The sequence below is a fragment of the Meriones unguiculatus genome, chromosome 9 (assembly GCF_030254825.1).
Source record: "Meriones unguiculatus strain TT.TT164.6M chromosome 9, Bangor_MerUng_6.1, whole genome shotgun sequence".
Lineage (NCBI taxonomy): Eukaryota > Metazoa > Chordata > Mammalia > Rodentia > Muridae > Meriones > Meriones unguiculatus.
The window spans coordinates 100,886,970-100,894,217 of NC_083357.1; the positions used below are offsets into that span (position 1 = coordinate 100,886,970).

At 39.5% G+C, this 7,248-nt stretch overlaps 1 non-coding gene across 1 annotated transcript; it reads left to right on the plus strand.

Annotated features, from left to right (window-relative positions):
* The first annotated feature begins 1,015 nt into the window (after nucleotides 1-1,015).
* On the plus strand, nucleotides 1,016-1,123 carry LOC132656767 (U6 spliceosomal RNA). Its single transcript, XR_009594456.1, has one exon. It is a non-coding gene; the product is annotated as a U6 spliceosomal RNA (small nuclear RNA).
* The last annotated feature ends 6,125 nt before the right edge of the window (nucleotides 1,124-7,248 follow it).

A 7,248-nucleotide genomic window follows, 5' to 3' on the forward strand; every position in this document is an offset into this window, starting at 1 on the left:
AGACCCACAGACACAGTCATGGAAGCCTACATGGGTCTGCTCTAGGTCCTCTGCATATATGTTATGTTTGTGTAGCTTGGTGTTCTCATGAGATTCTTAACAGCGTTGTCTCTAACTCTTTTGCCTGTTCTTGCAACCCTTTTCCTCCTGCCTCATCCAACCTTGATAGGAGGGTTTGTGCCTAATTTCATTGTAAGCTATTATGCCTGCTTCAGGTGATATATCTGGGAGGCCTACTCTTTTTTTCTAAATGGAAACAGAGGAGGGATAGATCTGGGGGAGAAGGGATGTGGGAGGAGTAGAGGCAGGAGAAACTGTTTTTGGGGTATATTGTATGAGAGAAGAATGAAACAAAACAAAACAGAAAATAAATGAACAACCCTCTTAAAAATCTAAGAATACAAGAAAAATTCCTCAACCCAAATAGTTTAGTCACAGTGAAATAAAAGTTCCTTATGCACATGGAAACAGTAGAAATGTTCTTCAGCAGGTGAATAGACAGATGCATTGCAATAATCCCCAGTAGTCAGCCTGCAAGACTGGTTCTAGTTCAGCTGTGACGATGCCTCTGTCCTTACATAATGTGGTATGATGTTTGCACATAACCTATGCATATCCTAGCGCTTGCTTAAACCATCTCTAGATTACTTTATAATGTCTAACACAACATAAATGCTTGGTATGTAGTTTTAACATTTTATTGCACAGGGAATAATGACAAGGAAAATCTCTCATATCCAGCAAAGACAACTATTCTTTCAAAAACACTTTTGATCTTCAGCTGGTTAACTCTGATGGAACAAGTGGATAGAAAGAACCAACAGTACCATTATATAATAGACTTGTATTCAACGAAGAACAGAAATAAACTCTTCAAACACACCAAACATTTGATGGGCTTCACAACGGCTGAAAGAAGACAAACAATAATGGAAACAATCCAGGTATTCTGAATCCATATAGTGAATGTATACTAATTTGACTCCACTTTTTTTTATATTTGAAAATGAAAACTCTGCTCACTCTAGCAGCAGGTACACTAAAAATCGGCACAATACAGAGAAGGTTAGCATGATCCCTGCATAAGGAGGACATGCAGGTTAATGAATTGTTCTATAGTTTAAAAAAATGGCACACTGCTGTATATTAACAGTAACCACATTGGTGGTTGTCCTTCATATATGTGATGTTTATCTCTTGTTTACTTTTCTGCTTTTGAATTTTTACTGATGATGATCACCCCCTTGTCATTTCTAGAAATGGTAGAAACCTGGCCTACAGTCATGCTCTATCTCTTCTCTTTCTCTTTGTGATTTGTGTATTGTTGACAACAATGACAAGCCAACTTCTGCATTATAAGCTTCTAGATTTTTAGGGACTTTTCATGTTTGAGTATTTGTATTATATAGGATGTACTCAATATGTGCACTCATTGTTAAATCATTGATACTATTTAGAATTAGATGGACATTAAGAACCTATGTGTATTACTTAGGGGAATGAAAGACCAAAGGAAAGCAAATGGAAATAAGATTGGTTTCAGAGTCTTAAATGTGTACATGGAAATAAATATAATTTTCAAAATTAAAATGATAATATTAAACAGTGATTATCAAATCTGGCTGTTAAAAATATATTGATAAGTAAAGCTACTATGAACATAGTTGAGCAAATGTCCTTGTATGGTGGAGCATCTTTTGGGTATATGCGCAGGAATGGTATAGCTGGGTTTTGAAGCATCACTATTCCCAGTTTCCTGAGAAAACGCCAGAATGATTTCCAAAGTGGTTGTACAAGTTTGCACTCCCACCAGCAATGGAGGAGGGTTCCCCTTTCTTGAGTTTTTTTTTTTTATTGCAGCCATTCTGATGGGTATAAGATGGAATCATAGAGTCGTTTTGATTTGCTTTTCCCTGATGACAAAGGGTATTGAGTATTTTTTTAAGTGTTTCTTCACCATTCGATATTTCTCTGTTGAGAATTCTATGTCTTGCTCTGTGCCCCATTTTTAATTAGATTATTTGGTATGTTCATGTTTACATCAACCAAGGACCTTGCATGGAGAGGACCTAGACCCCCTGCTCAGATGTAGCCCATAGCAGCTCAGTCTCCAAGTAGGCTCCCTAGTAAGGGAGCCAGGACATGAACTGCTTGCTCTTTGATCACTTCCCCCTGGGTTGGGGGTGACCCTACCAGGCCACAGAGGAAGAGGATCCAGGTAGTCCTGTTGAGACTTGATGGGCTAGGGTCAGATAGTAGGGGAGGAGGACTACCCATTTTCAGTAGATAAGGGAATTGGGAAGGGGGGAATGAGAGGGAGGGTGAGAATGGGAGGAGATGAGGAAGGGGTCTACAACCAGGATACAAAGTTAATAAACTATTAAAAGTAATAAAATAAAAAATTTTTAAGTATATATATATATATATATATATATGTAAGACCTTTAAAATCACCTACTAGTATCTGAGCCCTAAACTCTATTAGAAGACACCAAATCTTTAGAAATTGGGGTCTTTGATGGAACTTAAAATAATTTTCTCTGTATGATTCAAATTGCTCTCTGTTTTAATAACTGCATGTAGTTGCAAAGTTATGAGTGTTGGAACAGAAAGACTTCCCCATCATTTTCAAGTTGAACAGACCTGAATAAGGTATCAAAAGTAGTACTCGACTGAACTGATTATGGCTACCTAGTGGCTGAGGTGCCAAGCTATATTTCAGCATTGCATCAAATATTCTAATATGCAGCCCAAATTATAAATTTGTGTTCTAAGATAAACTATCTCATCTATAACACAGCAGCAGTACTGCAGAGTGTTTCAGTGTGTTTTGATTTTGTTAATAGTTTAATGGTGTATGCAGGTGTGTGTGTGTGTGTGTGTGTTTGTAAAGCTCTCATTCATATAGCTCCTTCTTTTAAGGTGAGCATTTCATAAAAGCCGTAATGATTGTTTTCTGAAACTCTTCAACTCTGGAAAAAATTAGATCTATAAAAGAAAACTTTAAAATCAAGGTTTTGCCTAACTGGAAACAAGTCAAAACCCCTTTATATTTTAAGAAGTTCAGACTTCTGAAGGACTGTCTAATGGGATATCATCTTTAAATGAATCGGGCTAAGGGAAGGGAGGCATTGTCTCATAATTAATCTTATTCCCTTTGAAGAAGAACTTTATCTCATAAGAAAAGCCCTGGACTATGATATTATGGACAAGGCTGAGGGGTCTCAAATGGAATTGTGTTGCCTCACTCTTGTTCAGGAGCTTATTAAAATGGGCTAGTCGATGGAGAAAATATTAATTTTTTTTAGAAAAGGTAAGCCTTCCTGATGGTAAATAATTTTCGTTGGCCTGTTAAGTGTGATCTTTTTTTAAATTGCAAAACAAGGGCCACTAAAGCAAAGATGACAATCAGTGTTTCAGAAGCAACTGGTTTGAGAATTAAATAAAAGCCAGTGCCAAGTCTCCATGGGACTGACTCCTGTTGGCTGAGGTGAGACACTAATTTATATAAACAGACATATGTTCTTAGTTACAGGCTTTTATCATGTATGAGCCTGACCTTCACTTCTGCTTAATAAATAAGCTCCCATGCTGCCAGTTCCATCCACCTATCTGGGCAAGGCTGCTCCATCACCTGAGAGCACACATAAACTTATGGTCTGATCAAGCAAATTTTCCACTCTGCCATGTGATCACTGTCAGCCTCCAGCTCTTTCATCAGACTGTGCTGCACCCTCGGATGCTCTAGTCCAGCTTAATGCTCCTACATCTTTATGAACATCTTCCTTTTGTACCTAGGAGGTCATCTAGGGTCTCTTGAGACCTTTGTCTTCTCTGCCACCATGTCACATTTACGTTGTTTTGATGAACACTGTGACCAAAAGGAACTTAGCACTATCACAACGGTTTTTAGATCTCAGCTTCCATAATTTTGTGGGATGTAAGCACTCAGTTCACAGCAGGCATGGTATTTTTGCACACAAGTTACTAATAAGAAAATTAAGGCTAAATGATACATTAAATTATTTGAACCAAGGCACACAGCTAGTAAGTAGTAAAACTGACACACACACACACACACACACACACACACACAAAGCCCAGACTTTCCCCAGAGTACAGTGTATACTGAAAGCACTCCCTAACAGAGCCCATGACTAGTTCTTTTGGATGCCCTTTGTATTATACTGCTCTGATAAAGTCATTGCACTTGTAGTCATTTAAATCAGTGTAGTTGGGATAGTCTCTTTTATTTCAGCTCTCTGGTTTTCTGAACACATTAATCAGAATTTCCAAAATATTTTTAGGGCTTGAGCATGAGTTTTGTGTTGCCATAGTTTCTTTTTTTTAAAGATATATTTTCACTTTTTCTGTGTATGAGTGTTTTCCCTGCATGTTTGTATGTGCACTACACGTGTGCCTGGTGTCTGTGAAGGACAGAAAGGGGAATTAGAGCCCCAAGAACTGGATTTATGGGAGGGTATAAGCTGCCATGTGCATGCTGGGAACTTAACCGGGGTCCTCAATGAGAGAAGCAAATGTTCTCAACCACTGAGCCGTTGGTACAGCCCCCAATCATGCACATTGAAGTTTTATATATTGGCATCTGTCCCAAGAAGAGACTCTACTTCATCTCCCTTTATGTATCGGCATCTGTATCACAGAGAGGCCCTACATTTCCCCTTCACAAAGCTTGGTAAACATTTTGCAGCAAATATGTGTCCATTATCTTAAAATCAACCAGCTGTCAGTAAATAGAAGGCTACTTCTCAGATCCAATAAGATGCAATTGGTGATGCTACCGACTTTCTATGAGTACAGAGCCCATGAATGATAAGGGGAGTTTACACCTTCACAGGTTTAAAAATTTAGTGTTAACAAGAGCATATCGAAGTCAGTAGCAGTGGGGGACACTTGTAATTTCAGCAGTCAAGAGGCTGAGGCAGTTTGGACTCTATCGTGAATTTCAGGCCAGTCTGGGCTTCATAGCAAGATTTTGTCTCAACAAAACAAAACAACACATTAAAAAATACAGTGGTGATTTTCATTAAATAAATTGAATTAATATATTTACATATACTGTAGGGAAGGTTCTTTCATCTTTAGTTTCCCAGTGAGAAACACAAGCCACCAAGAAGGATGGCTGCTTCAGTTTCCTGGTGATCAGCCATTGAACAGCTGCTGAGCCTTACCGCTCCCTGCCAAGCTGAACAGGTAGGCTAGACTTGTGTGCCCAGCAACATCACCATTGTGAGTGAGAGCTTGGCGAAAATCAGGAAATTTCAATTCCCAGAAGCGTTTATTGAAGACTGATGACTCTTTGAGAATTTTCACAGTTCTGATGCTTAGAGAAAAGGAACACGGAAAATTTGGTAAATACTCAAATGAGCTCCAATATCCTGCACATCCAATGAGGTATCCAGGCTTTCTTTTTAAAATTATTATTATGGTCTCCTAGAAGAGATATGTCCCATACCTCATGTTTCCCTGGGCACCAGCAAGCCAGCCATCAAATATTTGCTAAGTACAATGAGGAAAACCTAAGCAAGATCTCCTATCTCCAATTACTTCTAGTCAAGAGAAGTCAGGAAGGGAAGATAAAAATCATTAAGTAAGGCAACCATGAAGTAAAAGTATGCTATAAAGAAAATAAACCTGGTCAATGAGATAAAGAAGAAATAGAGAGAGAACAGGGAGTTCCAGGAGGTTCTCGCTGACAGAGAGATGCCTTATGGACTGACATCTGAAGGGAGAAAGAACCAGCCCTGTGATGATCTTGGCAGACTCTTCTGGACATTCATGGAAGCAAGTCCAAAACTTCTGGTGCAAGAATGAACTTGGCATGTAACATTAAAAGGCCATTGTGGCTGCACAAGCCTAAGTGAGGGGAGAGAAGGAGGAAGGAAAGAGAGGTAGATGTGTGAGGGTCTTATGAGGATTTTAGTTCTGTCAGCGAAATAAAAAAATAAAGTTTGGTAGAGGAGTATTCTGCATTCTGTTTTGAGAGCAGTAACATGCTGGGATTTTATAGGTGGATCAAAGGTAGTGGATCAACATTTATCATGGAGGAGGCTGCTGAAACAGTTCAGGAGGAAGAGAGAAGGGGCTTTGTGTGACATGCAGCTGTGCTGAGACCCCTTTCAAGTCTGAAGGCATTGCAATAATTTCTTGATGTAGCAGAAAGAAGTGTGAGGGAGGATGCTGAGGTGTCCGGCCCGAGCAGTCAGTCTGACATAGCCCTTGCTTGCTAGACCTGAGGATGCTTTGAGCTCACTTTGGAGAAGCATCAGGATTCAGTTTTTGGTGTGTGAAGGGAAAGTGTCTAAGCAGAGCTGTGGACTCATGTTTAGAGTTGCGGACAGAACTTTCCTAGTGGCATACATTCAGGCACAAAACAAGGAGGTGACTCAGTAAGCTCTTCATAACATGCATCTTGGGAATGATTGGGGGACGTATAGAATCCTCCAGCCCTCACTGTCTAGCATGTGTCCAGGATGATGCTTGGAGTCTCTGGCTTGGGGGCTCCTACTCCCCCCCACACATTGACTTCACTCCTCCACGTTGACTTCATTTGAAGGCACCATATTTTCTTTTTTTGTACAGCAGGGTTTCACTGTGTAGCCTTGGCTGTCCTGGTCTTGCTTTGTAGACCAAGCTGGCCTTGAACTCACAGAAGTCCATTTGCCTCTGAGTCTCCAAGTGCTGGGATTACAGGCGTGCACCACTATGTCTGGCTTATCTTTTTTTTTTCCTTAACCTGTCTCTGGCCTCAGTGGTAAATGACAGTATCCATTGATTCTTGAACCTCTGCACATCATTAACATCAGGATAGAGAAATAATTTTAAGTCACTGGGACCCATTGGTGGATTTTGAAGAATCTCTTAAACTGAATAAGACAAATGTATAATGTTTAGTGAAGCAAAGACCCTCTTTCACTGTTGTTAATGCTTTTTTTTTTTTCAGTTAGCAGAATCTAGGAATAAAAGCAATTCTCACACCATGCTATCTGTGGCTTTGAAGTTGTTCTATTGCCTTTTTCAATGATGGAATCCCCAAGTTCAAGTTTACTTAGGCCTGGGAAGTGGTAGCTCTATACAAATTAAAGGCTTGACTAATACTGCTCACTAAAATTTGTTCTTTCAGGGACCTATGGAAATGTGAATTATTTCTATTTCACTTTTAAATGATAGGTAAGGACAGATGCAAAGTAAAAGAAAGAGGCTCAAATTACCCTCTTGAAAAGCAAG